This window comes from Hemitrygon akajei, chromosome 7, assembly GCF_048418815.1.
Source record: "Hemitrygon akajei chromosome 7, sHemAka1.3, whole genome shotgun sequence".
NCBI classification, from domain to species: Eukaryota; Metazoa; Chordata; class Chondrichthyes; order Myliobatiformes; family Dasyatidae; genus Hemitrygon; species Hemitrygon akajei.
The window spans coordinates 117392178-117419639 of NC_133130.1; positions in this window are offsets into that span (position 1 = coordinate 117392178).

Genomic DNA, 27462 nt, shown 5'->3' on the forward strand with positions numbered 1-27462 from the left:
AGAGACTTGTTCAACTGGTTCATATGATGAAAAATGTCTACTAAGTAGGCTAGTTTCTGCAGCCATTCTTCATCTTCAAAGCACTCAGCAAAATCTGGCCTACTATTTTCTTGAAAGTACTTCTGCAATTCACCTTTCAGATCAAATACCCTGTTGAGGAGTCTAAGCCACCGGATTTCTGTACGTAGCAGGAAAGTGGTGTCTCTTTGTCCAGGTTTTCACACAGTTTTTAAACATTCTCGAGTGAACTGGTCTTTGTTGAATAAAGTTAACCATTTTTGTAGCATCATCCAGAACTTTTCTCATTTCATCTCCAAAGGTTTTTGACAACAACACCTCTCTGTGAAGAAAGCGAAGTATGTGGCAGCACAAGGACTCTCTTTTTCTTTAAAGAGAAACAAAACTTCTCATGGAGCCAACCACTATCGGGGCACATCTGTCAGTGCAGATGCCAACACAATTACAGTTCCTCCAAGGCAGGCCTTTTGTTTCCAGATATGAAGACAAAACATTAAATATATCTTGGCCTTTGCTCGTTTTGGGCAGCTCTTTGCAACAGAAGAAGTTGTCTTGAATTTCACCATCATTTACAAATGCTGCAAAATGACATTTAAAGGTGAAATCTGTTGACTATTCAATGCGGATAGAGAAGCTGTTTCTCAGTTTATCACGCAAAACCTCTTCAGCATCATGTGATACATCATCAATACTGTTTGAGAGTGAAATCTTTTCAATTTCTCATGCTGCACCTTGACCGTACCCAGGGGCTAATAAAATAGAAAAACAAACAACATAGTAAGTAACTAAACAAGAAAACGGCAAAAAACACAAACACTTCACAGTACAATTGACTTCTAACCTACACATCCACCTTTTACAATGTTTACAACAACAACAAAGCAGCAGGCCAGCATCTGAGTCGTAGTGTGTAAAAATTCCTTCTTTAGAATGAAAATTTCCCTCCAATTTTCTACCACACCGGTAGGATACTTTCACTCTCATCAGCCAGTTGGTGGCGCATAAGGGGAAGTTGGGGGAGGTAATTCGGGAGGCAGAGGCTGATGTCACAGCCCAAGTTGGGCGAATCCATTCATGCTCCTATCAGCCTACCGTCCTCCCCTCCATGCAAACTAGCACTGACCAATTACCAGTCTACAGAACTCCCCTCCGTGCAATACAGTGCCTCCCCTACCTCATGTCAAAAACAGAGAATGGACTCAAGCAAATAAACATGGTCCTACTGTGCACTGCCATACTGGGCTGGGAGACCGCTAGTGAGACTGCTAACGGGGTGCTCAGTCACTACCCACCACTGCGGATGCTGACGTTGCGCATTGCTCCAAGTTCAAAAAGAAATTATTTTTTTAAAACCACAATCTCTTGCAGGACCCTTGGCGACCTCTCGTGGAACCCTAGGGTTCTGTGGCGTCCCTGTTCAGAAACCCTGATCTAGGGTCTTATTTGCCCTTCATGCAACACCCAAACATTCCTACAGCACTATCAAACCATGGCCGTAGAGCATAACATCTGCAAAATGTCTATGATTCATCACCCCGACTATTCCAAAAATACCTATCCGATGTTCTGTGGTCATTAACTTTAACCTCTCAACTTCTCATGCCATAAGGATTTAAGAATTAGAAGCAGGCATGGACTGGAATTGTTATATTATTATTGTTATGAAGGCAGAGCTTAGGAAGGTTAATGGCGCCTAACAATGACTCCTTTGCTTGCATCTATGGAAACAGCTCTATTTCCATCTTTAATATCTTTATTCTTCTTTTGAAGACCCTGACCTGGAGTTACGTGCTGACTACGGTTCTTTGTGAGAAGGGGACCCACTTCCGGGTTTCCACGATCGGCCGTTGTTGTTCGGCACGCCAAGGGCTCGGCCTAAGAGTCCGGCTTGGATTTGGAAGCCTAGGATCTCGGAGCTCTGGAGACGGCCAGATCGTGGGTCGGTGTCACGACAGGAGACCCCTGTGTCGTCTGTGGAGTCAGGTTATCTGCAGCCGTGTGTCTGGAGACCCGGGATCTTTGCGATCTTCAGGCACAGAGTACGAAACAAGTGACATAATGGACTTTTAACATTGTAAGCCAGAGAGGTGTCTGTTATGTCTCCCTGCTCACTGGGAAAATGGAGACACCTTTTCCTCCCTTATTAGGGAGAGAGAGAACCTGTGGTATGTCAAATACTGGGTGAAACGCAGATCTTTGGGGTAGCTGCAAGTCCTTGCTGTTGCTATGCTCACGCTTGAGGGCTCAGTGGTGCTGCCGATGTTTTTGTTGCCGGTGGGGGGGGGGAGGGGGGATTGTTGCTTGTTGCTGCTTATGCGTGGGAGGGAGAGGGGCTTTGGGGTTCTAACATTTAGCTGTCGTTCGTTCTTTGGGGCACTCCTCTGTTTTTGTGGATGGTTGCGTAGAAAAAACGTTTCCGGGTGTATATTGTATACATTTTTCTGACGTTAAATTGTACCTTTGAACCTTTGTTATGTGTATCTGAGGTACAGTGAAAAGCTGTTTGCAGCAAACTGTCTTTTCCAAAAGTTCCCTTCTGGAAAGCGGTCAATTTCAATGGGTACATTTAATGTCAGAGAAATGTATACAATATACATCCTGAGCTCGGGTGTCTGGGCACCAACCAGCAGCCAGCTTGCTGCTTTCGATCCTCCGTGTACTCCCATGACACATCTGGCGGTGGCACCGGCCGCGAATCCGCCCGCCTCCAGAGTCACAAAAATCCGACCCTGAAGGTACGCTGGTCTTCCAGGCCGCGACCTTGGCCTATCGGAAAGCGGCCTCTCGTGAGGCCCCAAGAACGGGTCCCATTTCTGCAAAGTACTGAAGTCAGCGTGTAACTCCAGGTCAGGATGTTCAAAAGAACCCTGAAAGGGAAAAATAGAGATATTGAAGATGGAAATAGAGCTGTTTCCGAAGATGCAGGCAAAGGAGTCGCTGTTAGGCCCCATCATCCTAAGCTCCACCCCTATTAATAGTTAAGGGCTATTTAAAAAAAAACTTCATGCCATCTGGAAAGCTTTATCCCCCATGCAGTTAGTCTGCTCAACCAACTCTCCGCACCCCTCTCTATCCCTTACCTCAGTCACTGCGCTGCACACACCCCAGCTGCTTTTTATTTCTGCTGACATTTCTATATTTATACAACTTCGTCCAACTTCATTTTTATAGCAGTTTTTATTCTTCCTAATTGGCAAATGCTGTTTGTTATTGCGTGAAGCACTAACACACACCAGCAAATCCCTCAACCGTGTAAATGTGGCACATGGAATGAATCTGATTTGGTGTTTGCACGCATCCAGACAGCCCATCCCCAATGTACGCACAGTCAGGTAGTGAATTCGGAAACCGAATACAGAGTTCTGCGCATAAAGTGTACACCATTGAGGTGCAGGGACCATGACAAGGTGGACTGAAGCATCTAGAGTTCATGTTTGTGCATGAAAGTTGTCAACTCAGTCAGCTCCACTATGAGCACCAGCCTCCCCAGCATCAGGGAAATATTCACAGACCGATGCCTCAAAAAGGCAGCATCCGTCATTGAGGGCACCCCATCATCCAGGACATGCCTTCACATGCCTTCAGGACAGGAAAACAGATTATTATCTGAACGGTGGCCGATTAGGAAAAGGGGAGATGCAACGAGACCTGGGTGTCATTGTACACCAGTCATTGAAGGTGGTCATGCAGGTACAGCAGGCAGTGAAAAAGGCAAATGGTATGTTGGCATTCATAGCAAAAGGATCTGAGTACAGGAGCAGGGAGGTTCTACTGCAGTTGTACAAGGCCTTGGTGAGACCGCACCTAGAATACTGTGTGCAGTTTTGGTCCTCTAATCTGAGGAAAGACATTCTTGCCATAGAGGGAGTACAGAGCAGGTTCACCAGATTGATTCCTGGGATGGCAGGACTTTCATATGAAGAAAGACTGGATCGACTAGGCTTATACTCACTGGAATTTAGAAGACTGAGGGGGGATCTTATTGAAACGTATAAAATTCTAAAGGGATTGGACAGGCTAGATGCAGGAAGATTGTTTCCGATGTTGGGAAAGTCCAGAATGAGGGGTCACAGTTTAAGGATAAAGGGGAAGCCTTTTAGGACCGAGATGAGGAAAAACTTCTTCACACTGAGAGTGGTGAATTTGTGGAGTTCTCTGCCACAGGAAACAGTTCAGGCCGGTTCATTGGCTATATTTAAGAGGAAGTTAGATATGGCCCTTGTGGCTAAAGGGATCAGGGGGTATGGAGAGAAAGCAGGTACAGGGTTCTGAGTTAGATGATCAGCCATGATCATACTGAATGGTGGTGCAGGCTCGAAGGGCCGAATGGCCTACTCCTGCACCTATTTTCTATGTTTCTTCTCATTGGTACCTACCATCAGGACAGAGGTACGGGAGTCTGAAGCTCGGTCAGCGATTCAGGAACAGTTTCTGTCCTCTGCTAACTGATTTCTGAGTGGACATTGGACCCATGTACACTACCTCACTACTTTTTCTCTTTCTTTCCCTCTTTTCTTTGCACTACTCATTTAATTCAACTTTAAAAATATATATATACTTCTAATTTAGAGTTTTTTATTATTATGTATTGCAATGTACTGCTGCTGCGTAACAACAAATTTCATGACATTTGCCAGTGAGATTAAATCTGATTCTGACTCTATTCAAGAGCCTGATGATTTTGGGAGAGATGTTTTTGAGACGATGTACATACAGATGGCCCCCGTTTATCGAACATTCACTTTACGACAGCTCACTGTTACGAAAGACCTACATTAGTACCTGTTTTTGTTAACCAAAGAGGATTTTCGCTTTTACGAAAAAAAGACTCCCACTTTATACATGTGTTTACCCCGAAAAGACTACAATGACCGTGAATCCTTGTGTGGGCAGCTGTGTGCATATGTGTGTACGTGTGTATGCATGTACGTGCATAGGCGTGTACATGTACATGTGTGTACGCGCCGATTTTTTTTCTCCTAATCCACTTTGGCTCGCTGTCTTCCCGATTTTGATAAGTGAAGCTACACCGTACATACAATATTTCTACTTTATATCGGGGGTATATTAATCATATCATTCCTGCTTTTACTATATGTTTGTGTTATTTTAGGTTTTGTGTATTATTTGGTATGATTTGGTAGGTTATTTTTTGGGTTTGGGAACGCTCAAAAATTTTCCCCATATAAATTAATGGTAATTGCTTCTTCGCTTTACGACATTTCGGCTTATAAACGGTTTCATAAAAACGCTCTATCTTCCGATACCGGGGGAAGCCTGTACTCTGAAGGTTATGGACCTTCTGCCCAGTGGAAGGGTGAAGAAGAAAGAATGACCAGGTTGGGATATTAGTAATACTGGTACTCAATTTTCATTGGGCTTTTCATTTAAATGTCTTTTTTACGATCGCAAGACAACGCTGGACTCCAAGAACTTCGGGTACTGCAGGCCTACCCCCTCAGTGGAGCTGCTGGATTGGGTGCAGACCATGTTGCTGCAGAAAAGCCCATCGGAGCTGGTGCACGAAGGCTGCGTGCAGTGTAACCAGGGGCGATTGTCTTGGGCGTTTCTCCTGCGATTGCAAGACCCTGTTCGACATTGATAACGTAAGGTGCCACGGGCCTGGTTCCCTTCTTGGGTGGTTTGACGGATGGTGGGGGAGCTGCGTGGCTTTGGTTGAAGCGACGACTCTGCCTGACGCTGCAGTCCAGGGAAGGAGATGCCAGAGGCGGTGTAGTTTGATGTCGGCGCGCTGTTGGGGGCTGGCCTCTCCCATCAGTGCTGCCCTCCAGTGTTCGGTCAATGGAATGACAGGCTGGATTAGTCAACGGTTCAGGCCGAGACCCTTCCTCAGAACTCAGTTCTGTTGAAAGGTCTCTGTCAGAACTGTCGACTGTTTACTCTTTTCCATAGATGCTGCCTGGCCTGCTGAGCTCCTGCAGCATTTTTTTTTGTTGCTTGGATTTCCAGCATCTGCAGATTTTCTCTTGTTTATGTCTGTATGCTTGTCTGCACACTGCCAGGAACCGCACCATCGTTTTGCAGGACATGTCCCTCAGGGACTGGGGCTATATAAACTGCATGTTTTTTTGTGTGACTGTGTGTGTGCTTGCCATTTTTGAGTGTGCTGTTGGTAATGTATTTTGCGCCTTGGCCCCAGAGGATGCTGTTCCACTTGGCTACGTTCTTGTATGGTTGAATGACATTAAACTCAAACTTGACCTGATTTGATTGGCTATTTTATTTGCTTCAAAATATTGTTTAATCCATTCAGTATACAACATCCATTTATCTGCTGTATCTATCTTTTCTATGCAGTCTGCTCTGTTTTATTTATTATAATTGTCACCTGGTACTCACTGTTTAGTAACCTGTGAATTTCATTTGTTCTGTTATTTTAACTTGAACGTCTCTCTCTCTCTCTCCCCCGCTGAAGAAACAAGTGCTGTACTTCAATATGTTGGTAGTTGTCTCGGCTTCATTTTAAAACGTACTTGTCATCACCGTTATGCTTTGCAACTCTAGAAACTAATCAAAAGGAAAAGCCAGGAGCCTGGGATAACTTGTGTATTTGTAAAGCAACACCCACAAGATGCTGGAGGAGCTCAGCAGGCCGGGCAGCGTCTATGGAAAAGAGTCAACAGTCGATGTGTTGGGCTGAAACCCTTTGGCAGGACTTGTTAACTCGTGTACTTTGTTTTTTGTTAGTGAGGCACTCACGTATGATGTTGTGGCATAATGACGAATAGCATTCAGGTACTTCTTACAGAAAACCTGTAATGAATTATGTAAACAAACAAAGAATGCTTAATTAAACAATATATTTATGATACTACTCAAATATTGTTGGAATGTTAAGTATAGAGCAACCTAGGAGAAGGAAATCTCTGAACTCGAACCTCCGCTGCCTTGTGGCTATACCCACTTGACGGGAAGGCTTTGGGAGTAAACCTCGAGGGAAAATCTGGAGCTCGAATCCCCAAGGCAGTCCTACGTTGAGCTTCACACTGACTATCAGCTCCTGCGATGTTGCCGAGGCCAAAGTGTATCTGTCTCCGCCGTTCCTTTGGGCTCATCGGCTGCACGGAGAGGGGAAGCCTGCTACGTCCACAGCTTGCTCTCCATATCGTACTGCCCCGGCTTGCGTACCATGTCGACAGCTGTGATGCACCATCCGTGGGCAACTCTAACCAATGAAGGCTTCAAAGACACAGCGGAGAACAGGCCCTTCCGGCTCAGTGAACAGTGCCTCCCTTCAATCCACCGATTTAACACTAGCTTAATCACAGGACAATTTACAATGACATTACCTTCTTCAGATTGTGGCTGGGAAAGGGAGGAAACCCACGCAGTTCACGGAGAACGTACAAACTCCTTACAGACGTTGCTGGAATTGAACTCTGAACTCTGGAATGCCCCGAGCTGTAACAGCATCACACGGCCATTCAGGATTTTTTTCAGATACGTCAAAGTTGCTGACATAAAGCAGTTTTGAACAGTGATTCCCAACAGATTCTTCGGTGGTGAGTCAGAGTGAGAATCAGACAGCAAGTAGTTATGGTGAATATTAAATTACAGTTTCCACTGGAAGGAGTTTTAATGACTGGTCAAAACAATGGCTGTGTGGAGGATTTCAATTTTCACAGCAAGCCGTTTTGAGAAGAAACTCACTGCTTGCATGGGCAATGGGACCGGACTGCATATCTCAAATGGAGTTGCATTGTTCTTGAAATTAGAATATTTTTATGGCTGCAAAGAAAAAGGTTTAGAAGTGGGACTGTCTGCTGATCTCTTTCAGAAAAAGTAAAGTGTTTTCCGAAGGTACAGTAAAAAGTGTTCATTTATAGCATGAGATAGTTCTGCCCCTACACAGCATACACCAAATGGAGTGTGTTTTCATTAGTAGGTGAAAAGTTAACATCAAAACCCATTGAGAATGTCTTTTCTATTAAGTCTTCGCACTGAAAAATTCTTGTGCTATCAATAGACTTCTCAATTTTGACTCTGCATTTTGTTTTCAGAATGTGGGTGATGGACAGATTCCAAAGACTAATCACATCTTTCAGTGTTACAGAATATGAGGACCGTGACGAGACTGGGGGAGTGTGGAGAGGATAGGAAATGAAAGAGAAATGCCTGAATACCAGAAATCTGGGTGATGTGGATTGTGCAGCTAATTTTATTTAGAGGACATAGAACATAGATCATTATTGCACAGTACAGGTCCTTCAGCCCATGATGTGGTTCTGATCTTTTGACCAATCTAAACCTTCCCTCTTACACAGCACACCATTTTTCTGTTGTCCATGTGCCTATCTAAGAGTTTCTAAATGTCCTTTATGCACCTGCCACTGTCTGCGTAAAAAGCTTACTGCTGACAAACCGCTCTATACTTCCCTCCCATCATCTTAAAATTAAGCCCCCTCTTATTAACCATTTCCACCCTGGGCTATCCACTCAATCTATAGTTCTCATCAAGTCATCTCTCATCCAAAGAGAAAGGTCCCAGCTTGCTCAGCCTATCCCCGTAAGACACATTCCCTAATCCAGGCAGCATCCTGGTAAATCTCATCTGCACCCTCCCTAATCCAGGCAGCATCCTGGTAAATCTCATCTGCACCCTCCCTAATCCAGGCAGCATCCTGGTAAATCTCATCTGCACCCTCCCTAATCCAGGCAGCATCCTGGTAAATCTCATCTGCACCCTCCCTAATCCAGGCAGCATCCTGGTAAATCTCATCTGCACCCTCCCTAATCCAGGCAGCATCCTGGTAAATCTCATCTGCACCCTCCCTAATCCAGGCAGCATCCTGGTAAATCCCCTCTGCACCCTCCCTAATCCAGGCAGCATCCTGGTAAATCTCATCTGCACCCTCCCTAATCCAGGCAGCATCCTGGTAAATCCCCTCTGCACCCTCTCTAATCCAGGCAGCATCCTGGTAAATCTCATCTGCACCCTCCCTAATCCAGGCAGCATCCTGGTAAATCTCATCTGCACCCTCCCTAATCCAGGCAGCATCCTGGTAAATCTCATCTGCACCCTCCCTAATCCAGGCAGCATCCTGGTAAATCTCATCTGCACCCTCCCTAATCCAGGCAGCATCCTGGTAAATCTCCTCTGCACCCTCCCTAATCCAGGCAGCATCCTGGTAAATCTCATCTGCACCCTCCCTAATCCAGGCAGCATCCTGGTAAATCTCATCTGCACCCTCCCTAATCCAGGCAGCATCCTGGTAAATCTCATCTGCACCCTCCCTAATCCAGGCAGCATCCTGGTAAATCTCATCTGCACCCTCCCTAATCCAGGCAGCATCCTGGTAAATCTCCTCTGCACCCTCCCTAATCCAGGCAGCATCCTGGTAAATCTCATCTGCACCCTCCCTAATCCAGGCAGCATCCTGGTAAATCTCATCTGCACCCTCCCTAATCCAGGCAGCATCCTGGTAAATCTCATCTGCACCCTCCCTAATCCAGGCAGCATCCTGGTAAATCTCATCTGCACCCTCCCTAATCCAGGCAGCATCCTGGTAAATCTCATCTGCACCCTCCCTAATCCAGGCAGCATCCTGGTAAATCTCATCTGCACCCTCCCTAATCCAGGCAGCATCCTGGTAAATCTCATCTGCACCCTCCCTAATCCAGGCAGCATCCTGGTAAATCTCATCTGCACCCTCCCTAATCCAGGCAGCATCCTGGTAAATCTCATCTGCACCCTCCCTAATCCAGGCAGCATCCTGGTAAATCTCATCTGCACCCTCCCTAATCCAGGCAGCATCCTGGTAAATCTCATCTGCACCCTCCCTAATCCAGGCAGCATCCTGGTAAATCTCATCTGCACCCTCCCTAATCCAGGCAGCATCCTGGTAAATCTCATCTGCACCCTCTCTAATCCAGGCAGCATCCTGGTAAATCTCATCTGCACCCTCCCTAATCCAGGCAGCATCCTGGTAAATCTCATCTGCACCCTCCCTAATCCAGGCAGCATCCTGGTAAATCTCATCTGCACCCTCCCTAATCCAGGCAGCATCCTGGTAAATCTCATCTGCACCCTCCCTAATCCAGGCAGCATCCTGGTAAATCTCATCTGCACCCTCCCTAATCCAGGCAGCATCCTGGTAAATCTCATCTGCACCCTCCCTAATCCAGGCAGCATCCTGGTAAATCTCATCTGCACCCTCCCTAATCCAGGCAGCATCCTGGTAAATCTCATCTGCACCCTCCCTAATCCAGGCAGCATCCTGGTAAATCTCATCTGCACCCTCCCTAATCCAGGCAGCATCCTGGTAAATCTCATCTGCACCCTCCCTAATCCAGGCAGCATCCTGGTAAATCTCATCTGCACCCTCCCTAATCCAGGCAGCATCCTGGTAAATCTCATCTGCACCCTCCCTAATCCAGGCAGCATCCTGGTAAATCTCATCTGCACCCTTCCACATCCTTCCTACAATGAGGTGAGCAGAACTGATCCCAATACTCCAAGTGTGGGTTAACCAGGGTTTAACGCTGCAACATGACCTTGTAGCACTTGATTTCAATCCCTTGACTAATGAAGGTCAACACACCATACACCTTCTTGACAGCCCTACCAACTTGTGCGACAACTTTGAGGGATTTATGGATGTGGACCTCTAGAACCTTCTATTTGTCCGCACTGCCAAGAATCCTGCCATTAACCTTGAACTCTGCCTTCAAGTTTAACCTTTCAAAGTGAATCACTTCACACTTTTCTGGGCGGAACTCCATCGACCACTTCTCAGCTCAGCTCAGCATCCTGTCACAGTGGTAACCCATGGTAAACCTCTACACCATCAACCTTTGTGTCATCTGCAGAATTACTAAACCCTCCCCTCCTTCCAAACCAGTTATTAAAATCACAAAGAGGTGTCACGGAACAGATCCTTCCACCCCCCACTGCTCACCAGGCAAAATACACTGCATCTACAAGCAATTGAAGCTAGTAACTATACAAACCAGAGATGATGCTTTTGCACACCATATTTTTAAAATTGACCGAACATCCCTGATTTTGGCTACCAATAACAAACAAAACCCCCAAAAATAAGAACCAAGGAATTCAGGCTTTGACTATTACTTGGGTGGCAGGGTGGAGATATGTCTCTGCCAAAGGAGGTGCAAGCCACCCGTTCCCTCCGCTAGCCTGCAGGTCACCCTCGGGCAAGGTGCACCACCTGCTTAGCCCCCCAATCAGGGTCACGTTAAGCCATGGGAGCAGCTGGTGGACGGTTGGATGAGCAGACGATGCTTATCGCAAGTCCTGGTTACGCAGCTACTGACTCCTCAAGAGTATTGTCAATGGCCAGGGTCACCTGTCTTGTAAAGACACTGTTCAGGAGAAGGCAATAGTAAATCACGTCTGCAGGAAAATTTGCAGAGAACAATCACGGTCATACAACTCAGCACATAACCATGATGAGACATTGATGACCATGGGCCATTATGCTAGGCTGTTCTTTAGAAAACATTGATTATCCCTCTCCCTAACACTAACCTGATCCTCCCAATTACTCAGCATCGTGGTTTGGTTCGGGTTGGATTATTATTGTCATATGCAGCAGGAAATTTGCCTTGTGTACAGATTAAATCATTGCACAGTAATCCGATACAAGGTATCGGTGGAACACACTGACTCCAGCTTGGACACCCCATCACACTACCCTCGGTGGAACACACTGACTCCAGCTTGGACACCCCATCACACTACCCTCCGTGGAGCACATTCACTCCAGCTTGGACACCCCATCACACTACCCTCGGTGGAACACACTGACTCCAGCTTGGACACCCCATCACACTACCCTCGGTGGAACACACTCACTCCAGCTTGGACACCCCATCACACTACACTCGGTGGAGCACACTGACTCCAGCTTGGACACCCCATCACACTACCCTCGGTGGAACACACTCACTCCAGCTTGGACACCCCATCACACTACCCTCGGTGGAGCACACTCACTCCAGCTTGGACACCCCATCACACTACCCTCGGTGGAACACACTCACTCCAGCTTGGACACCCCATCACACTACCCTCGGTGGAACACACTCACTCCAGCTTGGACACCCCATCACACTACCCTCGGTGGAACACACTCACTCCAGCTTGGACACCCCATCACACTACCCTCGGTGGAGCACACTGACTCCAGCTTGGACACCCCATCACACTACCCTCGGTGGAGCACACTCACTCCAGCTTGGACACCCCATCACACTACCCTCGGTGAGCACACTCACTCCAGATTGGACACCCCATCACACTACCCTCGGTGGAGCACACTCACTCCAGATTGGACACCCCATCACACTACCCTCGGTGGAGCACACTCACTCCAGCTTGGACACCCCATCACACTACCCTCGGTGGAGCAGAGTGACTTCAGCTTGGACACCCCATCACACTACCCTCGGTGGAACACACTCACTCCAGCTTGGACACCCCATCACACTACCCTCGGTGGAGCACACTGACTCCAGCTTGGACACCCCATCACACTACCCTCGGTGGAACACACACACTCCAGCTTGGACACCCCATCACACTACCCTCGGTGGGGCACACTGACTCCAGCTTGGACACCCCATCACACTACCCTCGGTGGAGCACACTCACTCCAGCTTGGACACCCCATCACACTACCCTCGGTGGAGCACACTCACTCCAGTTTGGAAACCCCATCACACTACCCTCGGTGGAACACACTGACTCCAGCTTGGACACCCCATCACACTACCCTCGGTGGAACACACTCACTCCAGCTTGGACACCCCATCACACTACCCTCGGTGGAGCACACTCACTCCAGCTTGGACACCCCATCACACTACCCTCGGTGGAACACACTCACTCCAGCTTGGACACCCCATCACACTACCCTCGGTGGAACACACACACTCCAGCTTGGACACCCCATCACACTACCCTCAGTGGAGCACACTCACTCCAGCTTGGACACCCCATCACACTACCCTCGGTGGAACACACTCACTCCAGCTTGGACACCCCATCACACTACCCTCGGTGGAACACACTGACTCCAGCTTGGACACCCCATCACACTACCCTCGGTGGAGCACACTGACTCCAGCTTGGACACCCCATCACACTACCCTCGGTGGAACACACTCACTCCAGCTTGGACACCCCATCACACTACCCTCGGTGGAACACACTGACTCCAGCTTGGACACCCCTCACACTACCCTCGGTGGAACACACTCACTCCAGCTTGGACACACCATCACACTACCCTCGGTGGAGCACACTCACTCCAGCTTGGACACCCCATCACACTACCCTCGGTGCAGCAGAGTGACTCCAGCTTGGACACCCCATCACACTACCCTCGGTGAGCACACTCACTCCAGCTTGGACACCCCATCACACTACCCTCGGTGGAACACACTGACTCCAGCTTGGACACCCCATCACACTACCCTCGGTGGAGCACACTCACTCCAGCTTGGACACCCCATCACACTACCCTCGGTGGAACACACTCACTCCAGTTTGGACACCCCATCACACTATCCTCAGTGGAGCACACTGACTCCAGCTTGGACACCCCATCACACTACCCTCGGTGAAGCACACTCACTCCAGCTTGGACACCCTATCACACTACCCTCGGTGGAACACACTCACTCCAGCTTGGACACCCCATCACACTACCCTCGGTGGAACACACTCACTCCAGCTTGGACACCCCATCACACTACCCTCGGTGGAACACACTGACTCCAGCTTGGACACCCCATCACACTACCCTCGGTGGAGCACACTGACTCCAGCTTGGACACCCCATCACACTACCCTCGGTGAAGCACACTCACTCCAGCTTGGACACCCTATCACACTACCCTCGGTGGAACACACTCACTCCAGCTTGGACACCCCATCACACTACCCTCGGTGGAGCACACTCACTCCAGCTTGGACACCCCATCACACTACCCTCGGTGGAGCACACTCACTCCAGCTTGGACACCCCATCACACTACCCTCGGTGGAACACACTGACTCCAGCTTGGACACCCCATCACACTACCCTCGTTGGAGCGCACTGACTTTGCTTGGACACCCCATCACACTACCCTCGGTGGGGCACACTGACTCCAGCTTGGACACCCCATCACACTACCCTCGGTGGAACACACTGACTCCAGCTTGGACACCCCATCACACTACCCTCGGTGGAACACACTGACTCCAGCTTGGACACACCATCACACTACCCTCGGTGGAACACACTCACTCCAGCTTGGACACCCCATCACACTACCCTCGGTGGAACACACTCACTCCAGCTTGGACACCCCATCACACTACCCTCGGTGGAACACACTGACTCCAGCTTGGACACCCCATCACACTACCCTCGGTGGAACACACTCACTCCAGCTTGGACACCCCATCACACTACCCTCGGTGGAACACACTGACTCCAGCTTGGACACCCCATCACACTACCCTCGGTGGAACACACTGACTCCAGCTTGGACACCCCATCGCACTACCCTCGGTGGAACACACTGACTCCAGCTTGGACACCCCATCACACTACCCTCGGTGGAACACACTCACTCCAGCTTGGACACCCCATCACACTACCCTCGGTGGAGCAGAGTGACTCCAGCTTGGACACCCCATCACACTACCCTCGGTGGAGCACACTCACTCCAGCTTGGACACCCCATCACACTACCCTCGGTGGAGCACACTCACTCCAGCTTGGACACCCCATCACACTACCCTCGGTGGAGCACACTCACTCCAGCTTGGACACCCCATCACACTACTCTCGGTGGAACACACTCACTCCAGCTTGGACACCCCATCACACAACCCTCGGTGAGCACACTCACTCCAGCTTGGACACCCCATCACACTACCCTCGGTGGAGCACACTGACTCCAGCTTGGACACCCCATCACACTACCCTCGGTGGAGCACACTCACTCCAGCATGGACACCCCATCACACTACCCTCGGTGGAGCACACTGACTCCAGCTTGGACACCCTATCACACTACCCTCGGTGGAACACACTGACTCCAGCTTGGACACCCCATCACACTAGCCTCGGTGGAACACACTCACTCCAGCTTGGACACCCCATCACACTACCCTCGGTGGAACACACTCACTCCAGCTTGGACACCCCATCACACTACCCTCGGTGGAGCACACTGACTCCAGCTTGGACACCCCATCACACTACCCTCGGTGGGGCACACTGACTCCAGCTTGGACACCCCATCACACTACCCTCGGTGTAACACACTCACTCCAGCTTGGACACCCCATCACACTACCCTCGGTGGAACACACTGACTCCAGCTTGGACACCCCATCACACTACCCTCGGTGGAACACACTGACTCCAGCTTGGACACCCCATCACACTACCCTCGGTGGAGCACACTCACTCCAGCTTGGACACCCTATCACACTACCCTCGGTGGAACACACTGACTCCAGCTTGGACACCCCATCACACTACACTCGGTGGAGCACACTCACTCCAGCTTGGACACCCTATCACACTACCCTCGGTGGAACACACTGACTCCAGCTTGGACACCCCATCACACTACCCTCGGTGGAACACACTCACTCCAGCTTGGACACCCCAATCACACTACCCTCGGTGGAACACACTCACTCCAGCTTGGACACCCCATCACACTACCCTTGGTGGAACACACTCACTCCAGCTTGGACACCCCATCACACTACCCTCGGTGGAACACACTGACTCCAGCTTGGACACCCCATCACACTACCCTCGGTGGAACACACTCACTCCAGCTTGGACACCCCATCACACTACACTCGGTGGAGCACACTGACTCCAGCTTGGACACCCCATCACACTACTCTCGGTGGAACACACTCACTCCAGCTTGGACACCCCATCACACTACCCTCGGTGGAGCACACTCACTCCAGCTTGGACACCCCATCACACTACCCTCGGTGGAGCACACTGACTCCAGCTTGGACACCCCATCACACTACCCTCGGTGGAACACACTGACTCCAGCTTGGACACCCCATCACACTACCCTCGGTGGAACACACTCACTCCAGCTTGGACACCCCATCACACTACCCTCGGTGGAGCAGAGTGACTCCAGCTTGGACACCCCATCACACTACCCTCGGTGGAACACACTGACTCCAGCTTGGACACCCCATCACACTACCCTCGGTGGAACACACTCACTCCAGCTTGGAAACCCCATCACACTACCCTCGGTGGAACACACTGACTTCAGCTTGGACACCCCATCACACTACCCTCTGTGGAACACACTCACTCCAGCTTGGACACCCCATCACACTACCCTCGGTGGGACACACTGACTCCAGCTTGGACACACCATCACACTACCCTCGGTGGAGCACACTGACTCCAGCTTGGACACCCCATCACACTACCCTCGGTGGGACACACTGACTCCAGCTTGGACACCCCATCACACTACCCTCGGTGGAACACACTCACTCCAGCTTGGACACCCCATCACACTACCCTCGGTGGAACACACTGACTCCAGCTTGGACACCCCATCACACTACCCTCGGTGGAGCACACTGACTCCAGCTTGGACACCCCATCACACTACCCTCGGTGGAACACACTGACTCCAGCTTGGACACCCCATCACACTACCCTCGGTGGAGCACACTGACTCCAGCTTGGACACCCCATCACACTACCCTCGGTGGGACACACTGACTCCAGCTTGGACACACCATCACACTACCCTCGGTGGAGCACACTGACTCCAGCTTGGACACCCCATCACACTACCCTCGGTGGAACACACTGACTCCAGCTTGGACACCCCATCACACTACCCTCGGTGGAGCACACTGACTCCAGCTTGGACACCCCATCACACTACCCTCGGTGGGACACACTGACTCCAGCTTGGACACCCCATCACACTACCCTCGGTGGAACACACTGACTCCAGCTTGGACACCCCATCACACTACCCTCGGTGGAGCACACTGACTCCAGCTTGGACACCCCATCACACTACCCTCGGTGGGACACACTGACTCCAGCTTGGACACACCATCACACTACCCTCGGTGGAGCACACTGACTCCAGCTTGGACACCCCATCACACTACCCTCGGTGGAGCACACTGACTCCAGCTTGGACACACCATCACACTACCCTCGGTGGAACACACTGACTCCAGCTTGGACACACCATCACACTACCCTTGGTGGAACACACTGACTCCAGCTTGGACACCCCATCACCCTACCCTCGGTGGAGCACACTCACTCCAGCTTGGACACCCCATCACACTACCCTCGGTGGAGCACACTGACTCCAGCTTGGACACCCCATCACACTACCCTCGGTGGAGCACACTCACTCCAGCTTGGACACCCCATCACACTACCCTCGGTGGAGCACACTGACTCCAGCTTGGACACCCCATCACACTACCCTCGGTGGAGCACACTCACTCCAGCTTGGACACCCTATCACACTACCCTCGGTGGAACACACTGACTCCAGCTTGGACACCCCATCACACTACCCTCGGTGGAGCACACTCACTCCAGCTTGGACACCCTATCACACTACCCTCGGTGGAACACACTGACTCCAGCTTGGACACACCATCACACTACCCTCGGTGGAGCACACTCACTCCAGCTTGGACACCCTATCACACTACCCTCGGTGGAACACACTGACTCCAGCTTGGACACCCCATCACACTACCCTCGGTGGAACACACTCACTCCAGCTTGGACACCCCAATCACACTACCCTCGGTGGAACACACTCACTCCAGCTTGGACACACCATCACACTACCCTCGGTGGAACACACTCACTCCAGCTTGGACACCCCATCACACTACCCTCGGTGGAACACACTGACTCCAGCTTGGACACCCCATCACACTACCCTCGGTGGAACACACTCACTCCAGCTTGGACACCCCATCACACTACACTCGGTGGAGCACACTGACTCCAGCTTGGACACCCCATCACACTACCCTCGGTGGAACACACTCACTCCAGCTTGGACACCCCATCACACTACCCTCGGTGGAACACACTCACTCCAGCTTGGACACCCCATCACACTACCCTCGGTGAGCACTCTCACTCCAGCTTGGACACCCCATCACACTACCCTCGGTGGAACACACTCACTCCAGCTTGGACACCCCATCACACTACCCTCGGTGGAGCAGAGTGACTCCAGCTTGGACACCCCATCACACTACCCTCGGTGGAACACACTGACTCCAGCTTGGACACCCCATCACACTACCCTCGGTGGAACACACTCACTCCAGCTTGGACACCCCATCACACTACCCTCGGTGGAACACACTGACTTCAGCTTGGACACCCCATCACACTACCCTCTGTGGAACACACTCACTCCAGCTTGGACACCCCATCACACTACCCTCGGTGGGACACACTGACTCCAGCTTGGACACACCATCACACTACCCTCGGTGGGGCACACTGACTCCAGCTTGGACACCCCATCACACTACCCTCGGTGTAACACACTCACTCCAGCTTGGACACCCCATCACACTACCCTCGGTGGAACACACTGACTCCAGCTTGGACACCCCATCACACCACCCTCGGTGGAACACACTGACTCCAGCTTGGACACCCCATCACACTACCCTCGGTGGAGCACACTCACTCCAGCTTGGACAACCTATCACACTACCCTCGGTGGAACACACTGACTCCAGCTTGGACACCCCATCACACTACACTCGGTGGAGCACACTCACTCCAGCTTGGACACCCTATCACACTACCCTCGGTGGAACACACTGACTCCAGCTTGGACACCCCATCACACTACCCTCGGTGGAACACACTCACTCCAGCTTGGACACCCCAATCACACTACCCTCGGTGGAACACACTCACTCCAGCTTGGACACCCCATCACACTACCCTTGGTGGAACACACTCACTCCAGCTTGGACACCCCATCACACTACCCTCGGTGGAACACACTGACTCCAGCTTGGACACCCCATCACACTACCCTCGGTGGAACACACTCACTCCAGCTTGGACACCCCATCACACTACACTCGGTGGAGCACACTGACTCCAGCTTGGACACCCCATCACACTACCCTCGGTGGAACACACTCACTCCAGCTTGGACACCCCATCACACTACCCTCGGTGGAGCACACTCACTCCAGCTTGGACACCCCATCACACTACCCTCGGTGGAGCACACTGACTCCAGCTTGGACACCCCATCACACTACCCTCGGTGGAACACACTGACTCCAGCTTGGACACCCCATCACACTACCCTCGGTGGAACACACTCACTCCAGCTTGGACACCCCATCACACTACCCTCGGTGGAGCAGAGTGACTCCAGCTTGGACACCCCATCACACTACCCTCGGTGGAACACACTGACTCCAGCTTGGACACCCCATCACACTACCCTCGGTGGAACACACTCACTCCAGCTTGGAAACCCCATCACACTACCCTCGGTGGAACACACTGACTTCAGCTTGGACACCCCATCACACTACCCTCTGTGGAACACACTCACTCCAGCTAGGACACCCCATCACACTACCCTCGGTGGGACACACTGACTCCAGCTTGGACACACCATCACACTACCCTCGGTGGAGCACACTGACTCCAGCTTGGACACCCCATCACACTACCCTCGGTGGGACACACTGACTCCAGCTTGGACACCCCATCACACTACCCTCGGTGGAACACACTCACTCCAGCTTGGACACCCCATCACACTACCCTCGGTGGAACACACTCACTCCAGCTTGGACACCCCATCACACTACCCTCGGTGGAGCACACTGACTCCAGCTTGGACACCCCATCACACTACCCTCGGTGGAACACACTGACTCCAGCTTGGACACCCCATCACACTACCCTCGGTGGAGCACACTGACTCCAGCTTGGACACCCCATCACACTACCCTCGGTGGGACACACTGACTCCAGCTTGGACACACCATCACACTACCCTCGGTGGAGCACACTGACTCCAGCTTGGACACCCCATCACACTACCCTCGGTGGAACACACTGACTCCAGCTTGGACACCCCATCACACTACCCTCGGTGGAGCACACTGACTCCAGCTTGGACACCCCATCACACTACCCTCGGTGGGACACACTGACTCCAGCTTGGACACCCCATCACACTACCCTCGGTGGAACACACTGACTCCAGCTTGGACACCCCATCACACTACCCTCGGTGGAGCACACTGACTCCAGCTTGGACACCCCATCACACTACCCTCGGTGGGACACACTGACTCCAGCTTGGACACACCATCACACTACCCTCGGTGGAGCACACTGACTCCAGCTTGGACACCCCATCACACTACCCTCGGTGGAACACACTGACTCCAGCTTGGACACCCCATCACACTACCCTCGGTGGAGCACACTCACTCCAGCTTGGACACCCTATCACACTACCCTCGGTGGAACACACTGACTCCAGCTTGGACACCCCATCACACTACCCTCGGTGGAGCACACTCACTCCAGCTTGGACACCCTATCACACTACCCTCGGTGGAACACACTGACTCCAGCTTGGACACACCATCACACTACCCTCGGTGGAGCACACTCACTCCAGCTTGGACACCCTATCACACTACCCTCGGTGGAACACACTGACACCAGCTTGGACACCCCATCACACTACCCTCGGTGGAACACACTCACTCCAGCTTGGACACCCCAATCACACTACCCTCGGTGGAACACACTCACTCCAGCTTGGACACACCATCACACTACCCTCGGTGGAACACACTCACTCCAGCTTGGACACCCCATCACACTACCCTCGGTGGAACACACTGACTCCAGCTTGGACACCCCATCACACTACCCTCGGTGGAACACACTCACTCCAGCTTGGACACCCCATCACACTACACTCGGTGGAGCACACTGACTCCAGCTTGGACACCCCATCACACTACCCTCGGTGGAACACACTCACTCCAGCTTGGACACCCCATCACACTACCCTCGGTGGAGCACACTCACTCCAGCTTGGACACCCCATCACACTACCCTCGGTGGAGCACACTGACTCCAGCTTGGACACCCCATCACACTACCCTCGGTGGAACACACTGACTCCAGCTTGGACACCCCATCACACTACCCTCGGTGGAACACACTCACTCCAGCTTGGACACCCCATCACACTACCCTCGGTGGAGCAGAGTGACTCCAGCTTGGACACCCCATCACACTACCCTCGGTGGAACACACTGACTCCAGCTTGGACACCCCATCACACTACCCTCGGTGGAACACACTCACTCCAGCTTGGACACACCATCACACTACCCTCGGTGGAACACACTGACTTCAGCTTGGACACCCCATCACACTACCCTCTGTGGAACACACTCACTCCAGCTTGGACACCCCATCACACTACCCTCGGTGGGACACACTGACTCCAGCTTGGACACACCATCACACTACCCTCGGTGGAGCACACTGACTCCAGCTTGGACACCCCATCACACTACCCTCGGTGGAGCACACTGACTCCAGCTTGGACACCCCATCACACTACCCTCGGTGGGACACACTGACTCCAGCTTGGACACCCCATCACACTACCCTCGGTGGAACACACTCACTCCAGCTTGGACACCCCATCACACTACCCTCGGTGGAACACACTCACTCCAGATTGGACACCCCATCACACTACCCTCGGTGGAGCACACTGACTCCAGCTTGGACACCCCATCACACTACCCTCGGTGGAACACACTGACTCCAGCTTGGACACCCCATCACACTACCCTCGGTGGAGCACACTGACTCCAGCTTGGACACCCCATCACACTACCCTCGGTGGGACACACTGACTCCAGCTTGGACACACCATCACACTACCCTCGGTGGAGCACACTGACTCCAGCTTGGACACCCCATCACATTACCCTCGGTGGAACACACTGACTCCAGCTTGGACACCCCATCACACTACCCTCGGTGGAACACACTCACTCCAGCTTGGACACCCCATCACACTACCCTCGGTGGAACACACTGACTCCAGCTTGGACACCCCATCACACTACCCTCGGTGGAACACACTGACTCCAGCTTGGACACCCCATCACACTACCCTCGGTGGAGCACACTGACTCCAGCTTGGACACCCCATCACACTACCCTCGGTGGAACACACTCACTCCAGCTTGGACACCCCATCACACTACCCTTGGTGGAACACACTGACTCCAGCTTGGACACCCCATCACCCTACCCTCGGTGGAGCACACTCACTCCAGCTTGGACACCCCATCACACTACCCTCGGTGGAGCACACTGACTCCAGCTTGGACACCCCATCACACTACCCTCGGTGGAACACACTGACTCCAGCTTGGACACCCCATCACACTACCCTCGGTGGAGCACACTCACTCCAGCTTGGACACCCCATCACACTACCCTCGGTGTAACACACTCACTCCAGCTTGGACACCCCATCACACTACCCTCGGTGTAACACACTCACTCCAGCTTGGACACACCATCACACTACCCTCGGTGGAGCACACTGACTCCAGCTTGGACACCCCATCACACTACCCTCGGTGGAGCACACTCACTCCAGCTTGGACACCCCATCACACTACCCTCGGTGTAACACACTCACTCCAGCTTGGACACCCCATCACACTACCCTCGGTGTAACACACTCACTCCAGCTTGGACACCCCATCACACTACCCTCGGTGGAACAAACTGACTCCAGCTTGGACACCCCATCACACCACCCTCGGTGGAACACACTCACTCCAGCTTGGACACCCCATCACACTACCCTCGGTGGAGCACACTGACTCCAGCTTGGACACCCCATCACACTACCCTCGGTGGAACACACTCACTCCAGCTTGGACACCCCATCACACTCCCCTCGGTGGAGCACACTCACTCCAGCTTGGACACCCCATCACACTACCCTCGGTGGAACACACTGACTCCAGCTTGGACACACCATCACACTACCCTCGGTGGAGCACACTCACTCCAGCTTGGACACCCTATCACACTACCCTCGGTGGAACACACTGACACCAGCTTGGACACCCCATCACACTACCCTCGGTGGAACACACTCACTCCAGCTTGGACACCCCAATCACACTACCCTCGGTGGAACACACTCACTCCAGCTTGGACACACCATCACACTACCCTCGGTGGAACACACTCACTCCAGCTTGGACACCCCATCACACTACCCTCGGTGGAACACACTGACTCCAGCTTGGACACCCCATCACACTACCCTCGGTGGAACACACTCACTCCAGCTTGGACACCCCATCACACTACACTCGGTGGAGCACACTGACTCCAGCTTGGACACCCCATCACACTACCCTCGGTGGAACACACTCACTCCAGCTTGGACACCCCATCACACTACCCTCGGTGGAGCACACTCACTCCAGCTTGGACACCCCATCACACTACCCTCGGTGGAGCACACTGACTCCAGCTTGGACACCCCATCACACTACCCTCGGTGGAACACACTGACTCCAGCTTGGACACCCCATCACACTACCCTCGGTGGAACACACTCACTCCAGCTTGGACACCCCATCACACTACCCTCGGTGGAGCAGAGTGACTCCAGCTTGGACACCCCATCACACTACCCTCGGTGGAACACACTGACTCCAGCTTGGACACCCCATCACACTACCCTCGGTGGAACACACTCACTCCAGCTTGGACACCCCATCACACTACCCTCGGTGGAACACACTGACTTCAGCTTGGACACCCCATCACACTACCCTCTGTGGAACACACTCACTCCAGCTTGGACACCCCATCACACTACCCTCGGTGGGACACACTGACTCCAGCTTGGACACACCATCACACTACCCTCGGTGGAGCACACTGACTCCAGCTTGGACACCCCATCACACTACCCTCGGTGGAGCACACTGACTCCAGCTTGGACACCCCATCACACTACCCTCGGTGGGACACACTGACTCCAGCTTGGACACCCCATCACACTACCCTCGGTGGAACACACTCACTCCAGCTTGGACACCCCATCACACTACCCTCGGTGGAACACACTCACTCCAGATTGGACACCCCATCACACTACCCTCGGTGGAGCACACTGACTCCAGCTTGGACACCCCATTACACTACCCTCGGTGGAACACACTGACTCCAGCTTGGACACCCCATCACACTACCCTCGGTGGAGCACACTGACTCCAGCTTGGACACCCCATCACACTACCCTCGGTGGGACACACTGACTCCAGCTTGGACACACCATCACAGTACCCTCGGTGGAGCACACTGACTCCAGCTTGGACACCCCATCACATTACCCTCGGTGGAACACACTGACTCCAGCTTGGACACCCCATCACACTACCCTCGGTGGAACACACTCACTCCAGCTTGGACACCCCATCACACTACCCTCGGTGGAACACACTGACTCCAGCTTGGACACCCCATCACACTACCCTCGGTGGAACACACTGACTCCAGCTTGGACACCCCATCACACTACCCTCGGTGGGACACACTGACTCCAGCTTGGACACCCCATCACACTACCCTCGGTGGAACACACTGACTCCAGCTTGGACACCCCATCACACTACCCTCGGTGGAGCACACTGACTCCAGCTTGGACACCCCATCACACTACCCTCGGTGGAACACACTCACTCCAGCTTGGACACCCCATCACACTACCCTTGGTGGAACACACTGACTCCAGCTTGGACACCCCATCACCCTACCCTCGGTGGAGCACACTCACTCCAGCTTGGACACCCCATCACACTACCCTCGGTGGAGCACACTGACTCCAGCTTGGACACCCCATCACACTACCCTCGGTGGAGCACACTCACTCCAGCTTGGACACCCCATCACACTACCCTCGGTGTAACACACTCACTCCAGCTTGGACACCCCATCACACTACCCTCGGTGTAACACACTCACTCCAGCTTGGACACCCCATCACACTACCCTCGGTGGAACAAACTGACTCCAGCTTGGACACCCCATCACACCACCCTCGGTGGAACACACTCACTCCAGCTTGGACACCCCATCACACTACCCTCGGTGGAGCACACTGACTCCAGCTTGGACACCCCATCACACTACCCTCGGTGGAACACACTCACTCCAGCTTGGACACCCCATCACACTCCCCTCGGTGGAGCACACTCACTCCAGCTTGGACACCCCATCACACTACCCTCCGTGGAACACACTGACTCCAGCTTGGACACCCCATCACACTACCCTCGGTGGAACACACTGACTCCAGCTTGGACACCCCATCACACTACCCTCGGTGGAGCACACTCACTCCAGCTTGGACACCCCATCACACTACCCTTGGTGTAACACACTGACTCCAGCTTGGACACCCCATCACACTACCCTCGGTGGAACACACTGACTCCAGCTTGGACACCCCATCACACTACCCTCGGTGGAGCACACTCACTCCAGCTTGGACACACCATCACACTACCCTCGGTGGAGCACACTGACTCCAGCTTGGACACCCCATCACACTACCCTCGGTGGAGCACACTCACTCCAGCTTGGACACCCCATCACACTACCCTCGGTGTAACACACTCACTCCAGCTTGGACACCCCATCACACTACCCTCGGTGTAACACACTCACTCCAGCTTGGACACACCATCACACTACCCTCGGTGGAACAAACTGACTCCAGCTTGGACACCCCATCACACTACCCTCGGTGGAACACACTGACTCCAGCTTGGACACCCCATCACACTACCCTCGGTGGGACACACTGACTCCAGCTTGGACACCCCATCACACTACCCTCGGTGGAGCACACTCACTCCAGCTTGGACACCCCATCACACTACCCTCGGTGGAACACACTGACTCCAGCTTGGACACCCCATCACACTACCCTCGGTGGAGCACACTCACTCCAGCTTGGACACCCCATCACACTACCCTCAGTGGAGCACACTCACTCCAGCTTGGACACCCCATCACACTACCCTCGGTGGAGCACACTCACTCCAGCTTGGACACCCCATCACACTACCCTCGGTGGAGCACACTCACTCCAGCTTGGACACCCCATCACACTACCCTCGGTGGAGCACACTCACTCCAGCTTGGACACCCCATCACACTACCCTCGGTGGAGCACACTCACTCCAGCTTGGACACCCCATCACACTACCCTCGGTGGAACACACTGACTCCAGCTTGGACACCCCATCACACTACCCTCGGTGGAGCACACTCACTCCAGCTTGGACACCCCATCACACTACCCTCGGTGGAGCACACTCACTCCAGCTTGGACACCCCATCACACTACCCTCGGTGGAACACACTGACTCCAGCTTGGACACCCCATCACACTACCCTCGGTGTAACACACTCACTCCAGCTTGGACACCCCATCACACTACCCTCGGTGGAACACACTGACTCCAGCTTGGACACCCCATCACACTACCCTCGGTGGAACACACACACTCCAGCATGGACACCCCATCACACTACCCTCGGTGGAACACACTCACTCCAGCATGGACACCCCATCACACTACCCTCGGTGGAACACACTGACTCCAGCTTGGACACCCCATCACACTACCCTCGGTGGAGCACACTCACTCCAGCTTGGACACCCCATCACACTACCCTCGGTGGAGCACACTCACTCCAGCTTGGACACCCCATCACACTACCCTCGGTGGAACACACTGACTCCAGCTTGGACACCCCATCACACTACCCTCGGTGGAACACACTCACTCCAGCTTGGACACCCCATCACACTACCCTCGGTGGAACACACTGACTCCAGCTTGGACACCCCATCACACTACCCTCGGTGGAACACACTGACTCCAGCTTGGACACCCCATCACACTACCCTCGGTGGGGCACACTGACTCCAGCTTGGACACCCCATCACACTACCCTCGGTGGAACACACTGACTCCAGCTTGGACACCCCATCACACTACCCTCGGTGGAACACACTCACTCCAGCTTGGACACCCCATCACACTACCCTCGGTGGAGCACACTCACTCCAGCTTGGACACCCCATCACACTACCCTCGGTGTAACACACTGACTGCAGCTTGGACACCCCATCACACTACCCTCGGTGGAACACACTGACTCCAGCTTGGACACCCCATCACACTACCCTCGGGGTAACACACTCACTCCAGCTTGGACACCCCATCACACTACCCTCGGTGGAATACACTGACTCCAG